The sequence below is a fragment of the Ambystoma mexicanum genome, chromosome 9 (genome assembly GCF_040938575.1).
Source record: "Ambystoma mexicanum isolate Mex_15411 chromosome 9, UKY_AmexF1_1, whole genome shotgun sequence".
Taxonomy (NCBI): domain Eukaryota; kingdom Metazoa; phylum Chordata; class Amphibia; order Caudata; family Ambystomatidae; genus Ambystoma; species Ambystoma mexicanum.
Window position 1 is genome coordinate 1184782534 of NC_090931.1, and position 21986 is coordinate 1184804519.

At 45.3% G+C, this 21986-nt stretch overlaps 1 pseudogene; it reads right to left on the reverse strand.

The window, feature by feature from the left end:
* Positions 1-220: 220 nt before the first annotated feature.
* LOC138487446 (cytosolic acyl coenzyme A thioester hydrolase-like) overlaps positions 221-21986 on the reverse strand; it is a 75017-nt pseudogene continuing 53251 nt past the window's right edge.

Consider the following 21986-nt stretch of genomic DNA (forward strand, 5'->3'; position numbering starts at 1 on the left):
CAGACATTTCAATACAATACTCTATAGTATAATAGTTTCCAGTTTACACACATAAGCGTTGCCTTCCAGTTCCAGGACATAGTGTAACACTGGATAACCTTAACTTCGAACAATACTACTTTTCTTTGTGTAAAATGTTTGTCCAATATGAGAGATTTATTTAGTGAACACTTATGTTTCTAATTCAATCGCTTCCGCAGCCTGAGGTTTGCTTCCGACATTATGGCTCAAGGAGAGGCTTCATCTCGACTTGTCTTTTGGCTTTGTTTTGTAGGTATCACACCTTTCCCATTCAAAGTGTGTTTTCTCGTCATTGTTTTCTAACAGCAATTGTGGCACAGGTAGAGGCTGTGCTTCTTGATTGAACGATACACAGGTGAAGATTACACTGACAGCACAATAGCTTTACTGAAAATCTTCAAAAAAGGGTTCGGTATCCACAAACACTTCAATCTCCATTCATTTGCTACTCATGAATGTCATGAGTCCCGATATAGCAATGATACAACCTGTCTTGATCTTGCAATGAAAATTGACAGCTAACACTGATGCAATGACAGTATTCGTCTTGCAATGATTGACAGCTGCAATCCCGGCCACCTCATCCATTAGCTTTATAGTAATACCTCCATGCACAAATCCATTCAAAGTGCAATATGAGGGTCCAACCAAATGGATTAAGCTCGATTGGGTGAAGCACACTGCGTAGGGCTCTTTGGTTGGTCTATCTGGGTTCACAACAGGCAAAATATTGTCACCATTTCTTTGTTTCGTTTCCAGACGTTCACATTTCTGAGCTTCATATCACTTATCCATTTCTTATTCTTGATCCTTGCTTGGAAACTCAATAGGTGGCACTTCAATGATCTCGTCAACTTTCTTAAGGGTTAGAGGCACATACCACAAAGTTGCATGGTTAGTCAACTGTTTGGCAAGTGTCAGGATATTTTCCGCCAGCATGTTGACTTGGACTTCTACGGAGTGCATGGAGTTGGGGGTAGGTGATCTCTGTACTCACATGGCTTACTTCTTCTATGCACATGGGGGAGTGGAAGTCTGTGTGCTCCACATATTTGGAGGTGGCCACACAGCGCTCCCCAGCCTTTTTCCGCCATGGTTATTCCTGTGATGTTAGTGTCATCTTTATGTATGTATTTATGTATTTATTGTGTATTGATAATGAGCCTATACACACAGTGATTCAAGGCACAATAAGACAGAAGGGGCGGTGAAAAAACAAAGAGATGAAGAAAAACAAAAACGGTCCTACTAGGCCTTGTGTCGTTTGGATTGTGCAGGTGCAGTAAGTAACAAGAAGTGTGAGGGAGAGAGGCGGTAGCGCCAGTCTGCCTGGAAATGGCCCGTGGGTTAAGTGAGTGCCAGGGAAGGCCAGGTAGAGAGTACCAGGGGAATGCAGAGAGTGCAGTGGAAGAAGGTCCATATGCTAAGTGTGAGGGACAGGGCTGGAAGGGCTCAGGAGGAGCAGGCCCAGCCAGGCTAGTGCAGGGGGTGGTCAGGGGAGATCAAGTGCAGGGGTGGACTGGTTGAGGAGGGCCTGGTGCCCTGTAAGAATCTGAAGGAATCAAGTATCCAATCAAACAGGCAGAGAATGACATTACTAAGGGAATGGGATAGGAAAGGAGGAAGAGAAAAGGAGGGCCTAGAGAAGCTTCCAGAACTTAAATAGATCTGGCTCAAGTCTGAGAGGGGCATGGAGGTCATTCCAGAGGGAGGCACCTGTGGATCAGAGAGATCTACCTTCACTCTTTGCTTGTAAAAACATCTAATCTGCAGATAGTTTGAGCCTGAAGGCCGAAGGGCTCTAGCAGTGTTTGGGAGAATTCTCCAAATGTGCTAATGTCCCTTACCTTTTGAGACCCCCATGAACTTTGCTGGATTTCTAGGATTTGATGTTTTTACCTGGAAAAAGTGTGAGCCTTTTTTCCCACTCTTTAATGTATTTTAATGTGTGTTTTACTTTTGTGTTCTTTGATTATGGAGTTTTAAAACAACTCCAGTGGCATCATCTTTTTCTGTGTGTCACACAGCACCTTCAGTGCAATGGCACAGGGGTGTCTTTCAGACATGTAACAGTAAAATGTTACCCTTTCCTACTTTAAATGGCTGGTGGCAGTAGTTTAGATCAACTACCTTGATTTTTCCCGACCGCTAACAATGGTAGCTAAAAATCGGGTCAGCCATGTTTTTCAATATGGCGCCCAAGACCTATCTGTACAAACAGACTCCAGTCATCTTTTTTTGCCATTTCTTTTAGAAACGGTCCTTCTTGTGTTTGTCTCTGCGTGCCAAACCAGGTTTGGTCCCTTTGTTTGTTGGCCTTTGGCGGGCTTCAGTGCTGAAGCCCTCCTCTGGCGCCAGGGTGTCTGGGGTGGGCAGGATGTGAGGGAGGTGCGTGTACCTCCCTGTGCTTAGTCTCCTAGGAGACCTGAATGCACTCTGGTGTGATTGGCCGGCAGGATGTCCGGCAAGGACAGCCACCCTTCTGTGTGAGTGACAGCCAGGCTGGAATGAATGGGGGAATGTTAGGGAGAATTCTCATAAATGGTTAATTTCCCTTACCTAATGAGTCTCTCAGCAGCTTTGCTGGATTTCTAGGATTTTTTTTTTCACCTGGTAAGAGTTTGAGCCTTTTTCCCACTCTTACATGTGTTTTGCTGTGTGTGTTTTTACCATTTGTGTGATCTTGGGCTCTGGACCCTCACCTACTCCATGAGCACCATTGTTTGTGTGTGATACACAGCACCGTCAGTGCAGTGACACAGGGTTGTTTTTTAGACTTCCCGCTGACTCAATTTTTCTGGGACTTACTACTGTCTCCCAGAAACATGTAAAGTTGCCATGAACTTTATATAGTCTCTTTAAACTACAGACCCAGTACACCCCATCTTACATGGAGTATTGGAAAGGGTTAATTCCTATCCCTTTTTGTCTGTGTCTCTTGGAGCACTGTTTCGCTCCCTTTACATCAAGACTTGGGTGGTGGCAGTGGTAACTACCCTAACGTTTCTACCACGGTTATCTTATATAACCATGTTATTGTTTTAGGCTATCATATTAGCCTCGAACATAAACCCACTTGACCAAATACATTTTATTTTGGCTCCGGCTGGGTTTATTCATCATTTCTTTTTGTTAAAGTCTTTCTCGTGTTGTTCTCTGCGCACCAAACTGGGGTTGATTCCTTTGTTCACCGTCTTTTCGCGGGCTTCTGCACAGAGACCCTCCTTATGGCGTCTGAAAATTTGGGTAGGCAGGATGTAAGGGAGGGCTCTTCAGACCCCTGCCATGGGTTCCCTTGGTAACCCAAGTCACACTCCTGTTTGATTGGCTAAGAGGACTGTCCTTGCCAGGACAACCACCCTGCTATGTGATTGACAGCCAGGCTGTATGAATGGGGGAAAACTGCATAAAAAACATGTCTCTGGGACTGGAAAGGCAGAGTCACCACTGGAACGAAAGAACCAATGAGGAGCTGATAGAATAGGACCCCTTCAACGTCTGAACCGCCCGGTGAAGCCCTGCTGCAGGTCTGAATCTTCAGAATCCGACTACAGAGAAGATATTCCAGGAAACTTCTTCCCTTGAGCTGGTGGGACCAACCAGTTCACCCACACTGCAAGCCAGGACCCCTCCTCTGGTCGAATTCGCTGAACAGAGCTACAGTGGGCCGGATAGCCAGGAAGGTCGGACCCTGCTTGGGTTTTAAGGAGCGCACCTTTTATTTGTTGCTTTGCTCTGCTGCTAGTTTCTTCCCTGGGTAGTGCAGGACCCTCCAGTCTTCCTACTTTGTGTCAATCTGACAGTCACTTCAGGAACCGTGAACCTGCAGGAACTACCAGGAAAGTCCGCCACAGCTAAAGCTTCCTCTCCATTTTAAGGTACTGTGCAAATCCGGTTGCTCGTTTCGTTCAGATGCGGGGTAAGTGTGTGAAATCTTGCTCCAGTCTGAGGGCTTGTCCTTCTCTTCTCTTTGAACTAACTTTTCTACCACCCAACCTCGTCTGAAATCCGTGGCACGAACTTTACCGCAAACTACCCTGAATCGTGTGATCTTGAGCAAAAGACTTTTGTCCTATTGACTTTGACCCTAAGCCTTTTCTACCTGATTCTATCACTGTAGTTCCTCTTGCTCAATTGCCCTGAGTACTTACCTGTTGGTGTGGTTCATTTCTATCAACTTTGGTTTTCCCACTCTTTTAAATTGCTTGATTGCCATTTTGCTCCCACTTCATTGTTGTGAGCTTAACTTGTCTGGAATTTAAGGGAAGTGGTGTGGTGTATTAAGAGTGTGATTTTTAAGTTGCTTATAATGGTGTAATGTTATACAACTGAAGAGTGAAATAAATGTTCTTTTACTTGAAAACCTTGAGTCAGTGTTTGCCTGAATCATAGTAATTGCTGTCCTTGTGCAACTATTTGATAATGCTCACTTACTCTTGAGATAAGTCTGGCTGCTCAGTCATCACTACTACTTTAGCTGTGTAGTAGAGGCTGCACCCAAGGTGAATTTGTACTGTCACTTGTAGTCTTAATTGTGTGTGGTGTACCCAAAGGGTACTGCATATAATTCTGCCGAACAGGGAAAACTGTTTGAAAGCAGGTCTCTGGGACTTGGAAAGCAGAGTCAACCACTGGAACGAAAGAACCGAAGAGGAGAGGAAGGAAGAGGACTGCTGCAAATCCTGGATGACCAGTGAAGCCCTGCTGCAGGTCCTGTTAAAGACTCCAATCAAGCAGTCCCACTAAGTCAGTGCCTTGTCTGGGATTGCTCAAGGGAAGCCCTTATTTATATATTTTTATGTCCAGCTCTTGTACTCTGGATGACAACCCTTATATAACACCCCTAATCCCCCTGACCCCACTGAGCCAAGAAGTAAGTTTGTTTTGCAAATTTAAAAGGTTTATTTGAGAATTAAACAATATATATATATATTGCGCTTTTATAATAAATTAATAATTGAAATCACACTTAGACATATGACAGTGAGTGATCAACAATGGATGACGTGATACTAGCACACTGGGTAATTACTTAGGAGTAGTATAGAGGATAAGGTAGCTGAGAATGCTTTATATGGTACAAGGAAATGCAAAGTGGAAAAGAAACAACACAGGAATAAACTTGATATGATTTCAGCACAACATAATATAATCACTTTTCCCCTTTTGGCAATTCACCCCCCCTCTATGCAATGTAAGGAGGTGGAAGTGACACACACAGTTCTTCAGGAATACAATCACAGTACAATCCCAATTCAGTTCCCCCCTAGCAAGCTTAGATCAACAGGGATGATTTTAAACACAGGCAAAGTACTTTAAAGGTGGTATGCAAAGAAGGGAAAAATATGCTAAAAATTATTTTAATTCCCTCTAGAGGTTCATGGTGAGTGATAGCTACTTTAAATTAGTTCAGGATCACTTTAGCAATGCTCTATGAATCATTGTCAGGTTGCAAATGAATTTCAGCAAAGGAAAGCAAGGAGCGGTTATTTTGACACGTGAAGAAATTTGAGCCAATTTTTCCGAGTGCGTCGAGCTTAGGTTCGTAGGAAAGCTTAGATTCTTAGCTTTAGAATGACAGTTAAATTTCGTTCCTAGGACAAACGGTACCGGAGATCCGAAATTTGAGCCAATTTTTCCGAGTGCGTCGAGCGTAGGTTCGTAGGAAAGCTTAGATTCTTAGCTTTAGAATGACAGTTAAATTTCGTTCCTAGGACGAATGGTACCGGAGATCCGGATGATTTTGTGAAGGTAGATTCTCAAAATGAAATTTTAAAGTTCAGAATGACAGATGACAGTTTTGCAGCTTTGAATCAAAAGAAGGGACACGATTTCTATGATGCAGTTCTCAATAGGTTAAAATAGTTTGAATTAGATCATTTTAAACCAAGCAATTGGGTTTTGCACAGTCCTGGCTGAGTACTAACACTATAATTTTGAAAGGAATGGGCCTCCGTCCCCGATCTGGTCAGGTTTGGCTGGACTCCGGTACTGGTTCTGCGCACAGCGATCTGGGTCAGCTCTCAGCACTGCACAGCGATCTGGTCTGGGTCTGGTCTCTCTGGATAATTCTGCCTTCTGGGTCTGCTACCAGTTCTGGCAAAAGTTCTTCTCTCTGGAGATTGATGGATTTGAAGTCTGGAGTCTCTGGATGTGAAGGTGTCTGTCAGCGTGCTCCGCAAGGAGATGGAAATTGAAAGTCCCCACCTGGCTACCAGTGGTTCTTTTTATGTGTTTTGAAAATGGGTGGGTCGGCTAATTCTGCATGCCCAACCCTCTCAAGATTTAATAGGTCAAAGGATTCTTTGGTCCCTGATTTGAGAAAGGATAGTGTGTCAGAGTGATGTCAGCCATTTACAATCTATTGAAGAAACGCCCCTTTGCTTTTACCTTGGAAATCATTTTTCATAACTACACATATTTCCAAGATACACAGTTGTTTGACATTACAGGTACATATTACAGATTACTTATGGACCATGCTTGTTCAACTCTGATCGTCCTAAGAGCTTGCATTCAAAAATGACAACTGATTTTCATTTTTAGTTGATTTACCAATATCGGACGTTTACCAAAAATGGCACACATGTACACTGCCTTTCTTCCCATGTTCTAGTAAATTAAAATGTTTCTAGCGTGAACCCCGTGTCTGCAATCTCCATAATTCATGGGGGTTTGCCTCAGAACATCATACGGAATTGAGTTTAGACTCAAATTGTAGGTACAAAATCCATTTTAAGGATCTCCAAATTGTACAATCCTGTCATCTGGTTACAATTAGTTATCAGTGTTTTTATAAAACATATATTTGCCTTCAATTCAATTCACTTCAGTGTTTGGGTCCGCCCCCAGAAACTTGGGAGTCAGGGATCACATGTCTCTTCTGCCAGGCAGAGCTCTGTTTACAGTCCACACCCAAATTAACATACCCCATTCAATTGCAAGAGTCTATTGTGTCGGCTGAGGTCAGCAGGCCAGGGGGGCACTCGGCATTTGGTTAGCATGTTCATGTGATCTCCTGGCTTCTTGTGTGAAGTTCTGAGGTGAGAAGGTTTCCCAGCCTCTTGGACTTTTAATTGAATCAGCCTGTCTTCTGTGAACCGCAGGTGTTCATGAATTTTGATTAACCAAAAGGCTTTGAAGTTTCCAGCTGGCTCAGGATCCTTTGGCAACTCCTGAAGTACAGTTCTACTGTCAGAGTTTAGACCGCTAGCGCCGGCTTGTGTCCAAAGCTGGTACTGCCCCCAACTTTTTAGGAGTTGTCTTGAATTTGACAGGAGGATTTTGCTTGACAGCTCTAATCCGTGCTGCCATTGTTTTGATGGGCATCCTTACAGTAGAGTGGTGATGTGGAACCCCCCACAAGAAGGTTGAATCTTTAGAGTGGTCTTGTGCCCATGATTTTAGCAACTTGTTGACATCAATAAAAACAGATTTTGAACATATTGAAATGTACATTTTGAGCTTGCACTTCAGAGAAACAGCAGTGATTTCAAGGCGCTTTTGATCTAACAGGCACTGCTATTTTTCCTTTGGCACCACCTTTCACCCCTGGCGCTTCCGGTCCATCACGCTTGTACTTGTGGGTGGCAGGTTAGGCAACCATTTTGGTGTGCGCAAAACTGCACTGTTCTCCTGGTTCTGGGATAGAATGATGGGCGGCGACAGCTCATCCCCACATCTACCCAGTCTATTGATTTAGTTTTGTTCTGCGATAGAATGATGGGCAGCGACAGCTCATCCCCACATCTACCCGGTCTATTGATTTAGTTTTGTTCTGGGATAGAATGATGGGCGGCGACAGCTCATCCCCACATCTACCCAGTCTATTGATTTAGTTTTGTTCTGGGATAGAATGATGGGTGGCGACAGCTCATCCCCACATCTACCCAGTCTATTGATTCAGTTTTTGTTGTCGACTAATAATTCAACATGGGTCAAAACCCTTGACAAGCCCCCCCGCCCGACTGCGCTTTGATTTCGAGTCAAGGGGGAGTCGGGTGCAACAGATGTTTTGATCCACGTGCTGGTATGTCCGCATCATTATCTTCCAATTCCGTAGATGGCACAGTTCAGCATCTTTTCCTCCCTCCAGTCGGATCGATCGGTTCTCCTCGCCGGTCCTGATGGGAGTATTGGGCGGTACCCCGGGCCCCTCGGATCTTTGCTCTCGGTCTCCAGGTCATCTTCCGTGGTCAGTCTCCGGGTTTCATCTCTCCTAGGATGATAAAGCAAAGCGGGAATACCTATTCGTAGACATTTCTCCCCCACTATTGATATAGTGGGGCGGCATATACATTTTATAGTCAAAAACATGAACATATACATTTTTTTAAATCAGGAGGCAAGAACATGTTCAAGAATCAAAGACTTTTATAGGCTATATGTGGAATATTTTAGGGTGGAACTGAATTACTCTGGAGCGGCCCCCTCTGGGATTCCAGAGGATTCCTCTAGTTGCTGCAGAGTGTGCCTGGGATGGCAACACTTTAGCTGATTTATATGTACCCACTTGTCTTCCCTTTCCGCCAGACTACCTTTGGGGGTGCAGATCTTATACGCTACTGGGGAGATCTTGTCTATAATTTCAAACTGTCCCTTCCATGTAGGCAAACATTTTCGCTGTTTGGCCTGGTTTCTTTGGAAATTGTATAGATAGACCCAGTCTCCCACATTATATACTTTCCTGGAAGTTTTCAAATCGTAATGAGTCTTCATGCTATCAGCTGATCTTTCTAGATTCCGCTGAGCATAGGCAAAAGCATGTTGAAGGTGTTTCCTTAAATTCTCCACATACTCATGAGTTGTGGAGGCATTTATCAATGTCTGCTCTTGGGTCCTGTAGAGCAAATGCTGGGGAAGCACCATCTTGCGTCCAGCCATCAACTCAAAAGGTGACATTTTAGTTGCAGATGAAGGGATAGATCTGATGGGCATTAGGACCAGAGGTAATCGGATATCCCAACTTGGCCCAGAATCTGCCACAAACTTTTTTAATATGCTCACAATGGTTCTGTTGTATCTCTCCACTGCACCAGAAGAGGCTGGCCGATAAGCAATGTGTAGCTTCGTTATGACCCCCAGTATCTCCCACATCTTTGTCATCACTTTACTGGTGAAGTGGCTACCCCTGTCTGACTCAATACTTTGAGGTAGACCAAAACGGGAAAAGATGTGGTTAATCAACAGGGCAGCTGCTGTTTCTGCCTTGCAGTTTGGGGCCGGGAGACATTCCACCCACTTGGTAAACAAGCATGTAACCGTCAACATGTACTTGTTTCCTCTAGACGAGCGAATCACAGGGCCTACGAAGTCGATTTGCAAATCTGACCATGGCAGTGTCATCCCCCTCTTTTGGAGAGGCGCACGGTGTGTGAGGGATGATGGCTGAAATTGGGCACACACCAGACACCCCTTGAAGTATTGGTTGAGGTCCTGCCCCATGTGTGGCCAGTATGCAACCTCTCTTAAGATTTCCAGTGTTGTGTGAAACCCCCTATGACCGGCGGTAGCCGCATCATGGGCGTGGCTTAACATCAGGCTTCAGAATGAGGTAGGAACCACCCACTGATCATGGCTAGCTTGGGATTTCCCTACCAACAAACCGTCTTGGATTCGAAACATTTTTGGACATTTCATCAACACTCTTAGGTCCTCTTTCCCAACGTAATCGGTATCCGTCAGGGGAAAGTTCTCAGGGTCCTCAATGTGTTGGTAAAACTTACCAATTATTGGATCCCCCTTTTGAGCCGTAATCAAATCAGCATCAGGGGTCTCCTTACTCCATTGTGCAGTTGAAAGATTGTTGTGAGCATTTGTCTGGGACCTAGTGATAGCAGTGACCTGGATTTCGCCCAACAGGGACTCTATTTCTATTAGATCCCCTTGGATGGCCCCGGTTTTGGCCAGATGATCAGCTAAGTAATTTCCAGTTTTGTCTGGTCCCTCTACTTTGGAATGACCCTTGATCTTTTTCCAGTAGATGATCATCCCATTCGATGTGACCAGATCATCTGGGGTGGAGTCTCCCCTATGATGTGTTCCCCCTGGATGAATGGGCGGTAATTCTTCAATGCCCACACCGTCGCCAGGATTGCCTTCTCACAATCATTGAATTTTTCCTCCACAGAGGATAAAGTTTTGCTCGCATAGGAGATTACTTTATTGACCTTGTCATGCTTTTGGTATAATACTGCCGTCAAGCACGTATTAGAGAACCCTGTCCCCAGGAAGAACTCCTTGTTTCTGACAGGGTAAGCTAGGCAAGGCGCTTGTGAGAGGCTTTTTTTGAGTTGTCTTACTGCCTCGGATTGTTCTGGACCCCATTCCCACTTGACCCCCCCTTCAAAAGATGAATCAGGGGTCTAGTGATCTCTGCGTAGCCCTCAATGAACTTTCTGCTGTAATAAATCAGTCCAAGGAGGCTCCTTAGTTACCGCAGAGTTGTGGGATCCTTTAGTTTCTGGAGTGCTTCCACTTTCTTTTCCTGGGGACAGAGACCCTGAGGGGTAATCTCATGCCCCAAGAAATTAACACGTGTTCTACACTACTGTGCTTTTTGGAAGGAAACTTTTGCTCCGACGGCCCTCAACTGTGTCAGAACATAACGGATCTCCGCTATGTGTTCTTCCACAGATGAACTTTTGATGAGGACAGCATCTACATAAGCCAGGTTACCCATCCCACCCAGGTCGGGCATGGCCTTATGTAGGAAAATGTTGAATTCATTGCCAGAGTTGAGGTATCCGAAGGGAGTCCGGGTCCATGTGTACTGCTAGCCCCCAAAGGTAAAAACCAGTTTGTATTGGTCCTCCCTACTGACAGGCACGGTCCAGTATCCATTGGTCAGGTCTATTGCAGTGAATACCTGTGACCCCTGAATCTGGGCCAGCCCTTGGTCAATGTAGGGCAGAGGCCATCGGGAAGTATGGACCCGTTTGTTGAGCTCCCTAAGGTCGGCACAGAGTCTCCACTGGCCGTTTGCCTTCAATATTCCCAGCACCAGATTATTGAAGGTGCAGTGTACTGGACGGATTATTCCCCGGGACTCAAGGTTCTTAATTATTTCAGTAAGGGACTCCATTGATGCGAGAGGCCAGCAATATTGCTTCACAAACACTGGAGTCATGCCAGGGTCCGTGGGAATTGTTGTTGTGTGGATGTCGGTGCGACCACAGTCATTTTAGTGTACCGCAAAGAGATCTTGGAAATCCAAGAAAACTTATTTCAACTTTTGCTTCTGTTCCAGAGTCACACAGGCATCCGCTAGGTTGACTCTCTCTTCCACCATCTGCCTGAAGCCTGGAAAGACTTCTGGTTTTACTATCTCAGCGGCCTCCTCCAGCTGGGTGGAGAAGTCCCTGGTCAGAGTGCTGATTTGGACTGGAGGCTTCAGGTGGGAAAGGCAGCCCTCATGGACCTGGAAAATCACCTCATCCCTTCTGAAGTCAATAGTCACATCTTCTTTACCATAAGGGCAAGAAGTGTACACCAGGAAGTTCCCCCCATGCCGGGTAAAGATCCTGTCTGGTGTTGTATTGTCATCACTGTCACTGTCAAAACAGTCCTTGGGGATTGGTCCTAACAGTTCATTTCCTAAATCAATGGAGAAATGTCGGTCATCAACCACCATTCCAATAATGGTGCCTGCAGCTAGAGTAATACTCTTTAAGTCGCTGTTATCCACCTCTATTGGAATGGTGTCATGTTCTATGTTGACTAATGGTGTTGGGTTTACCCCTAACCCTTACTGTTGGAGAGAAGCATTTAGATGAATATAAGCATTAGAGTTTTTCAATTTTTGTCCTCTTTTAACTTTCACTTCCAGGGAGAATTGTCGGGCCCTTTCTGGGATGGTGACTTCCCTTTAATCTGAATTTCGACTGCATAAGGTAGCAATTGAGCCGACCATCAAAGCCCATGGGATTATCCGCTAATTGGGACCAAGCTTTGAAGTTTATTAGGTCCAAACTAATGGCGAAGCGATTGAGAATGTCACTGCCTAAGTAAAAGGCGGCAGTGACGTCTCGCACAACCCAACAATTATGGACTATGCTCTTGTTGCCAGTGGAGATTTTGAGCATACACCTGCTTGGCAGGAGATGTTGGGAATTAGGTGCTTCAAGGTCAATTTCCCATTTGTCTATCAGTTTGAATGTGGGAATGGCTGGATCTTTTGGGAGTTGGCAGAACATGGCTTCGCTAATGAAGCTCTTACCGTTGTTCACACACACTCGGGCGAAAACAGAGTCCTTCCCATCATTTAACTGAACAGGGATGAACAACTGCTCTCCAATTTGCTGAACATCAGCCAGGCTCTGAGCTGATTTCACATCTTTCTGGACTATTGGAGTGGGAATGTCTGACTATGGATTGGTAAAGAATTTCAGAGTATTTCCTTCCAGTGTGGAATACCACCTTACACTGGAAGGAAGGTTGATTTTCAGAAATAGAGAGGACCCCCCATCACCAGTCTGTTGTCCTACTGCTATTACTGTCACGTCTGGAATTTGGTTGTTCTGGAAGTGAAATTCTACTTGGTCAGATTTTTGTTCAACCATGTGGCAGGTGCCGTTTGAACTAACATGGTTGACGCTCTGTTTTAATTTTATTGGTCGGCTAGTCTGGGTCCAGAGGACCTTGTTTACGCAATCTATTAGGGGTGACAACCTTCTCAGGAGGCCATTCCCTAGTAAACAAGGGGTGCCCTCTGGAGTCACTACTATGACCGGGTGTTTCACCTTGTGTCGCCCAATTTTGAAGTCAAAATCTGCAGTCACCTCGACGGGAATTTCCTTCCCGTCAAAGTTCTGGAGTTGTCCAGGAAGAGAGGTGAGAGGAATACGGTAATTCTCCCCTCTTCCTGCATTTAGTTCATCAAAGGCCCTTTTGGACAGAAGGGTAGCTTGGGATCCAGTGTCCACCAGTGCCAAAATTGTACCCTGCCCCTGTACTTGTACCGGGGCATAGTATCTTCCCTCCTTCTCCTCAAGGGGGCACAGATAATGCACATTTTTGGACAACTGGGGGCTAATTTTCTGGTTTTGGACATGGCGAGAGAATAGATTTGGGCAGAATTCTGTGAAGAGCCTGCGGAATCTGAAAGAAAAATTTGGCAACTGGAAATGATTTCGGGTTCTGGGCCGCCCCCCCCTTTTTGGAGGCAGTCATCAGGATGGGTTCGACCCATGGGATTTTGGTATTGTTGGTTCTGGGATAGAATGATGGGCGGCGACAGCTCAATCCCCACATCTACTCAGTCTATTGATTCAATTTTAGGTTCCCCTGGTTCCGGTTCTGGGTCGCCCCCCGCTCTTTGGAGGCAGTCACCCAGATGGGTTTGAACCAGGGAAGTTTGGTTTTGTTGGTTCTGGGATAGGATGATGGGCGGCGACAGCTCAATCCCCACATCTACCCAGTCTGGATTGGAATCTCTTGGGACCCATTTTTCCTTGGGGGGAGTTCCCCCATCTCTGAAGGAGAAGATCCTTTCCCCAGGATCCTCTTGGGATCCCTCTCCCTCAAATTGGAAGACCTGTATCTCCTCCACAAAATGGGTCTGTTTGGGTCCTTTGTTTCTCCTACCTCCTCTCTGCTCCTTGGGCGGCAGACTTCCAGGGGTAGGAGATTTTGTTTCTGGTTCCTGGGTTTCCAGGGGCTGTTTACAAGTGGGGAAGGAAGCTTCCTCAAAGGCTTTACACCCCCCTTCCCCTTGTGCCTCCTCCCTGGGAACCGGTGGGTTATCGGGGTGCTGCCCCGTCATTGTTCTGGAGCACTAGGTCCAGAGTTTGGGGCATTCTGTGCCGCATGCCCATTTGAGGGTTCTGTTGGGCCCTCAGCATGTGGCCCAAATCCTGTGCCATATTCTGAACCTGACGCTCCAACTGGGAAACCCGCTCAGGCTGATACGGGGTCCTGTTTTCTCCCCTGGGCTGATCCCGGGAAGGGTATCTATCCCTTCTCTGGTAATACCCTGGGTTGGGAAGATTTGGGTACCCCTCCACCCTTGGCCTCCCCTCTCCCGGATTCTGTTGTCTGGGCTCAAGGAATTGGGGAAAGAAGGATGGATGATTTTGGGGCAGGAAATTGGGGGGATACCTGGGGAACAAGTTCTGCCCAGGATTTGGTGAATTTCTGCCCCCCTGTGGGAAGTTAGGAGGGAAGTTCCCTGGGTCAGGTGCTTGGCTGGATCCCCCCTTGGGCTGGAGGAGTCCACACAGAACCCAGGATTGGTATGTTTCCCTTATAGCGGGGACTTACATAGTCAGGAGAGCGGGGGACCCCATTTGTGGGAACACCCCCTTGACTCCCTGTCTGTGACTGGCCCGAGGGCCTTCGGGGCTGTGAATTGTTCGGTGCAGGCAGGTTTTTAGGCCCCCCATCTCCAAATCTAAAACGGGGGCAACCTTTACCTCTGCCACCTTGGCAGCAGCAGGGATGCTGTTGGTTTTGGGGTTTTTGGGCTGATTCTTATTTTCCACCGGTTTCTGCACCTCATAGATGCGGGTGGCTTGCTTAATGACCCAGTCTAAAGATCTTTTCTCATGAGAACCTCTCACGAGCTGGGTCATTATGTATTTGGGGAGTGCATGGAAAAATGTATTGATGAATTCTCTGCTGTCCGTGCGCACCCTTCTGGTGGTCTGCGCAAAGGCACGCTTCAATTCTTGCACAAATTCTTGTGGGGCCTGATCCTCCCCACATTACAAATTGTAGGCTGCCTTGCGAGCCTCTTGGGGATTTCTATGAACAGAAAAATGTTTCAATATGGCGCCCTGTATGTGGACCATCTTGAATGGTTTTTGTACTCCAGCCCCGCAAAGAAACTGGAGTATTCTGGGGAGAATGTCCATTTGACGTACTGGATGCAGCTACTGCTGTCCTTCAAATGGAAGGTCTCCATCATTTGCTCAAAGAGCTCCAAGTGTTCCCGGATTCTGCGAGCCTGGGAATGGCTGGCAGAATGTGGGGACATGGTCTCCTGTGTCCTGTGATGCTCAGAGGAGTCTTCAGATCCCTCCTTGCTACCAGGATTTGCTGGGTACCCCCCCACTGACCTAACTGGGCAGACGTTTTCAGAATGCCCTTAGTGGGCCTCCTCTCCTGGGGTTCCCCACTAAATTGCACTGTGCGTGGGTGCCCATACCCGGATGCCCGCCCATCCATTCCTGGGTGGTACTGGTCTATGAGCCCCATCCTTTTGGCTGGATAGTAATCTGCCATCCCTGTGGCCCCGTGCTCATGTGCGCCAGGAGACATGAGGGTGGCAGAGTCCAGGGACTGGGAGAGATGAAGGCCTCTGGTACTAGGGCTCCTGAGGTTATGCTCAGGTGTTTCCCTTTCCCAGTGAACTTCATCTCTATCAGCCCCTGCTCCTTGTTACAATGCAAGAGCCTGCACTTTCAGTTCCTCAGTTAAGGCCTTACTAGACTCTATCTGTCTCTCCTGCATGGCTACCTGTTGCTGGAGCCTATGATTGTGCCGACAGAGAGCCTCATTCTCTCTCTGTGCTTCCTGGTTGGTCCTGGAGTACTGGGCCAGTCTTTGCTGCAGGAGGGTTACCTCCGAGCCCCATCCCTACTAGCCTGCTCCTTTCTTGCCAGAGCATCTTCCACCCTCCTGGTGTGCTCTAACAAGTTCTGATGCTCTTTTTGGAGGTCACCATGCCCCTGAAGGGCCAGGTGATTTCCTTCAATTTTTTCTTTTAATTGGCAGACTTCCTGGCCTAAAGTGTCCCTTTCCTGACTAAGAGCCTGCATCTGTGTCGCCAGGTCGTTCCTCTGCCTTTGAAAGGCACCAGCTTTCTGGCGTTCTTGATCAAACTCTGCCAGGGTATCCAGGTCTTTCTAAATCAATGTATTGCTTTCCTCTTTCTCCCTATCTATGTGGCTTTGCAGGGTGACTACCTGCTATGCGCATGCCCTATTGAAGTCCAGTTGTTGCTCCAGCTTTTTCTGGCTCTGCAGTAGGGCGTCCAAACCTTCTTGGTACTCCTTCTGCAAGTCCAGAAATCTGTTATCCTGGTCAGACTTTTCCTGTTGCAGGATATCCATTTCCTCCTTTATTTTAATAATATACTGCCTACTATCATTTTCTGACTTCTGGCTCCTCTGCAGCCTCTGTTCAGAAGAGACCAGGTCAGATTGGGCCTTTTCTAACGCCATCAGTTGCCTATTTGCCAGATCTTGGCCTTCAGCACATTTGTCCTGTATGGCTCCCACATGTAAATATAAATATGCCGCTACCCTGGCAATCTTGTTGTGCTCATCCTGGGCCTTAGGGGCCATATATAGTTCACTCAGGGCCACATGTAAGGGACCCTGATCTCTCCATATATCTGACCCTTTTTCAGTGATCTGGGGTGCGACTGCCTGCAACCAGACCACCTGGTCCTGATGAGCCCACTCACCTCTCACAAATAGCTTATGTAAGAGGTGTTCTCTGGCTATTTTGATATCTACCAAGGTCGTCATTCTGGAACTTGATTTCCTTCCTGATTTACAGAAGTTTGTATTTTATTTTGCAAAACAGACCGTCTCCTCAGAGCGTTCCTTTGAGGAGTGCTTTACAGCGTACCACAGCGTGGTGATCCGACCGGTTGTATGTATCCCATCAGTTAGCACACTGTATTTAAGCTGCACAAATGGTAGATCTAATCCAGAATCCCCGGCTACGAGCCCCCACTTTGTTAAAGACTCCAATCAAGCAGTCCCACTAAGTCAGTGCGTTGTCTGGGATTGCTCAAGGGAAGCCCTTATTCATATATTTTTATATCCAGTTTGTGTACTCTGGATGACAACCCTTATATAACACCCCTCTCTTAGAATCCCCCTGACCCCACTGAGCCAAGAAGTAAGTTTGTTTTGCAAATTTAAAAGGTTTATTTGAGAATTAAACAATATATATATATATATTGCACTTTTATAATAAATTAATAATTGATATCACACTTAGACATATGACAGTGAGTGATCAACAATGGATGACATGATACTAGCACACTGGGTAATTACTTAGGAGTAGTATAGAGGATAAGGTAGCTGAGAATGCTTTATATGGTACAAGGAAATGCAAGGTGGAAAAGAAGCAACACAGGAATAAACTTGATATGATTTCAGCACAACATAATATAATCACTTTTCCCCTTTTGGCAATTCACCCCCCCTCTATGCAATGTAAGGAGGTGGAAGAGACACACGCAGTTCTTCAGGAATACAATCACAGTACAATCCCAATTCAGTTCCCCCCTAGCAAGCTTAGATCAACAGAGATGATTTTAAACACAGGCAAAGTACTTTAAAGGTGGTATGCAAAGAAGGGAAAAATATGCTAAAAATTATTTTAATTCCCTCTAGAGGTTCAGGGTGAGTGATAGCTACTTTAAATTAGTTCAGGATCACTTTAGCAATGCTCTATGAATGATTGTCAGGTTGCAAACGAATTTCAGCAAAGGAAAACAAGGAGCGGCTATTTTGACACGTGACGAAATTTGAGCCAAATCGCAAATCACGGCAATTTTTCCGAGTGCGTCAAGCGTGATTACGGAAAAACCATAAGGAGTAGCAAGTCGCTTTTAGGTTCACAGGAAAGCTTAGAAGCTTAGCATTAAAATGACAGTTAAATTTAGTTCCTAGGATGAACGGTTCCGGAGATGCGGACGATTTTGTGAAGGTAGATTCTCAAAATGAAATTTTAAAGTTCAGAATGACAGATGACAGTTTTGCAGCTTTCAATCAAAAGAAGGGACATGATTTCTATGATGCAGTTCTCAATAGGTTAAAATAGTTTGAATTAGATTTTTTTAAACTAAGAGATTGGATTTTGCACAGTCCTGGCTGAGTACTCACACTATAATTTTGAAAGTAATGGGCCTCCGTCCCCGATCTGGTCAGGTTTGGCTGGACTCCGGTACTGGTCCTGCGCACAGCGATCTGGGTCAGCTCTCAGTACTGCACAGCGATCTGGTCTGGGTCTGGTCTCTCTGGATAATTCTGCCTTCTGGGTCTGCTACCGGTTCTGGCAAAAGTTCTTGACTCTGGAGATTGATGGATTTGAAGTCTGGAGTCTCTGGATGTGAAGTCATCTGTCAGCGTGCTCCACAAGGAGATGAAAATTGAAAGTCCTCACCTGGCTACCAGTGGTTCTTTTTATGTGTTTTGAAAATGGGTGGGTCGGCTAATTCTGCATGCCCAACCCTCTCAAGATTTAATAGGTCAAAGGATTCTTTGGTCCCTGATTTGAGAAAGGATAGTGTGTCAGAGTGATGTCAGCCATTTATGATCTATTGAAGAAACTCCCCTTTGCTTTTACCTTAGAAATCATTTTTCATAACTACACATATTTCCCAGATACACAGTTGTTTGACATTGCAGGTACATATTACAGATTACTTATGGTCCATGCTTGTACAACTCTGATCTTCCTAAGAGCTTGCATTCAAGAATGACAACTTATTTTCATTTTTAGTTGATTTACCAATATCGGACGTTTACCAAAAATGGCACCCATGTACACCGCCTTTCTACCCATATTCCAGTAAATTTTCATTTTTCTAGCGTAAACACCGTGTCTGCAATCTCCATAATTCATGGGGTTTTGCCTCAGAACATCGTACGGAATTGAGTTTAGACTCAAATTGTAGGTACAATTTCCATTTTAAGGATCTCCAAATTGCACATTCCTGTCATCTGGTTACAATTAGTTATCAGTGTTTTTATAAAACATATATTTGCCTTCAATTCAATTCACTTCAGTGTTTGGGTCCGCCCCCAGAAACTTGGGAGTCAGGGATCACATGTCTCTTCTGCCAGGCAGAGCTCTGTTTACAGTCCACACCCAAATTAACATACCCCATTCAATTGCAAAAGTCTATTGTGTCGGCAGAGCTCAGACGGCCAGGGGGCCACTCTGCATTTGGTTAGCATGTCCATGTGATCTCCTGGCTTCTTGTGTGGAGTTTTGAGGTGAGAAGGTTTCCCAGCCTCTTGGACTGTTAATTGAATCAGCCTGTCTTCTGTGAACCGCAGGTGTTCATGAATTTTGATTAACCAAAAGGCTTTGAAGTTTCCAGCTGCCTCAGGATCCTTTGGCAACTCCTGCAGTACGTTCTACTGTCAGAGTTTAGACCGCTAGCGCCAGCTTGTGTCCAAAGCTGGTACTGCACCCATTTTTTTAGGAGTTGTCTTGAATTTGACAGGAGGATTTTGCTCTAATCCTTGCTGCCATTGTTTTGATGGGCATCCTTACAGTAGAGTGGTGATGTGGAACCCCCCACAAGAAGGTTGAATCTTTAGAGTGGTCTTGTGCCCATGATTTTAGCAACTTGTTGACATCAATAAAAACGGATTTTGAACAAAAATTGAAATGGACATTTTGAGCTTGCACTTCAGTGAAACAGCAGTGATTTCAAGGTGCTTTTGATCTAACAGGCACTGCTATTTTTCCTTTGGCACCACCTTTCACCCCTGGCGCTTCCGGTCCATCACGCTTGCACTGGTGGGTGGCAGGTTAGGCGACCATTTTGGTGTGCGCAAAACTGCGCGGTTCTCCTGGTTCTGGGATAGAATGATGGGCGGCGACAGCTCAATCGCCACATCTACCCAGTCTATTGATTTAGTTTTGTTCTGGGATAGAATGATGCGCGGCGACAGCTCATCTCCACATCTACTCAGTCTATTGATTTAGTTTTGTTCTGGGATAGAATGATGGGCGGCGACAGCTCATCCCCACATCTACCTAGTCTATTCATTTAGTTTTGTTCTGGGATAGAATGATGGGCGGCGACAGCTCATCCCCACATCTACCCAGTCTATTCATTTAGTTTTGTTCTGGGATAGAATGATGGGCGGCGACAGCTCATCCCCACATCTACCCAGTCTATTGATTTAGTATTGTTCTGGGATAGAATGATGGCCGGCGACAGCTCATCCCGACATCTACCCAGTCTATTGATTCAGTTTTTGTTGTCGCCTAATAATTCAACATGGGTCAACACCCTTGACAGTCCGAATTGCCTGAAACTCCGACGACAGAGAAGCCCTTCAAGGTTAACTTCTTCCCTTGAGTTTCGTGGGAACAACCAACTCGCAAGCCACCTGGACACTGTCCTATTCTGGTCGAATTTTCATCAGAGTGCTGTTAAAAATTGGATAGCCAGAGGGAAGGAAACCAGCTTGTGGACTTTATGGCACTCACACCTTAAACTGACATCTTGCTACAGCTTTTGGCCTCTTCCATGGGCAGTTTAGGAACCTCCCAAGGTCCTCCTTCTTGTCCCCGCGACCGAAGCTCAGGAACTGCGAGATCTGCTCAAACTGCCATAAACAACTGCCTCAGCTAAAGCTTTCTTAATTGACAAGGTACTGTGCAAACGTGGTCCGGAAATCTTTTCGGCCATTGAGAAACTGCGTGAAACTTTCTTCAACTATGCAGGCTTGTCCTTCCCTTAACATTTGTCAAACATTTTGCCTAGCCAATTCCTTTAAAAATAAATAAAAATATGTGGCAAAACTATGTGGCAAAGACTTAATCATTATATACCAGAACTGTGCTATCCTATACAAAAGACTCTGAACCATTGACTTTTGCCCAGGCCTATTGAGAAGAATTGCTGGTTGTATTTAACTGAAACCCTTTACCTTGCCTAGGAATGTAATATTATATATATATATATATATATATATATATATATATATATATATATATATATATATATATATATATATATATATATATATATATATATTTTTATATATATATATTTTTTTTTTTTTTTTTTTGCCGTAACAGTTCAAATGAGCTCAGAAGCTCAAATTTACCAAACCTATTTCCAGAAAAAAAACCTAAGCGACCGTGAGGTTGTAGGGTTAGGCGAAACAATCACAAAAATAATAAAGAAAACAACAAGTGAAAACAACACACCAATGGTGTCGTCCATAAAAACCTTATCTCTACCTTCTAAAAGCACGGCTGTAATTGACGTTGCTGAACGAGAAGTACGACTGACTGAATGGCTAAAAGATGATTTCTTATGCATACAAGAACGTCTGGAAGCCAGTTACACCCAGAAATATGTTAACACTCCACAGATCAAAGAGAGTGCAGCCCGAATGAGACGCTTACCTTCAAGGGAAATCATGTCCCAGTGTCCGGTCCGAGAGCCATTGCTGGGACGTACTACGGCAAATACAAACTTTAGACCACAAGCTACTAAACAACAAGCGGAATCGGGAGTCGAAGTAAATCGGTTTTCTCAAAATATGACACAAGAGGATCACGTGAAAGGAAATACAACAGCCACTCTGCAAACATTGTTACCGACAGGCCAAATGGAAAAAGAGCCAAATATTAAGGGAAATCTGTCAACAGCCGCTAGTGTGCAGATTCACAACAATGTACTTGTGGCTACCTCAATTGCTTTATTACCCTTTATGAAGCTCTACGAGACGAGCAATTCAAGACCAAAGTTCATTATTGGTAACTATTAACAACAAGCTGTTCATTTTAGAAAAGTGCACCGAAAATCTCACGCAGAGATTCGAGTATGAAACAGAAACATCCAGACAATGGCAATCTTGTATAAACGAGATAACAAAGCATGAAGCCTGCGAAAAGACGGATTTAATTGAAGCCGTTATCGAATGCACGAAGTGGTTCAGACACAAATGGGCCTCATTACACGGTAGGCGGTGAGCCATGGCGCTATTAGCGCCATGGCTCATGCCGGTAAAATACCGGCACCGCCTTGGTGGAAAGGGGATTTACCGCCCCATTCCAAGGTTGGAGGGGCGGTAAATCCCCCTTCCACCATTGCCCTTCCCCATTCCCATTTCTGCGCCATAGGGCTCTATGGGAATGGGGAAGGCGCTAATTACGGCACCGCAATTTTGCAAAAAGCAGGCGTTAAATCCCCCAACCCGCAAAGGGACCTCGTAGTAAGGCGGTAAGGATTTACCGGTACCAGTATT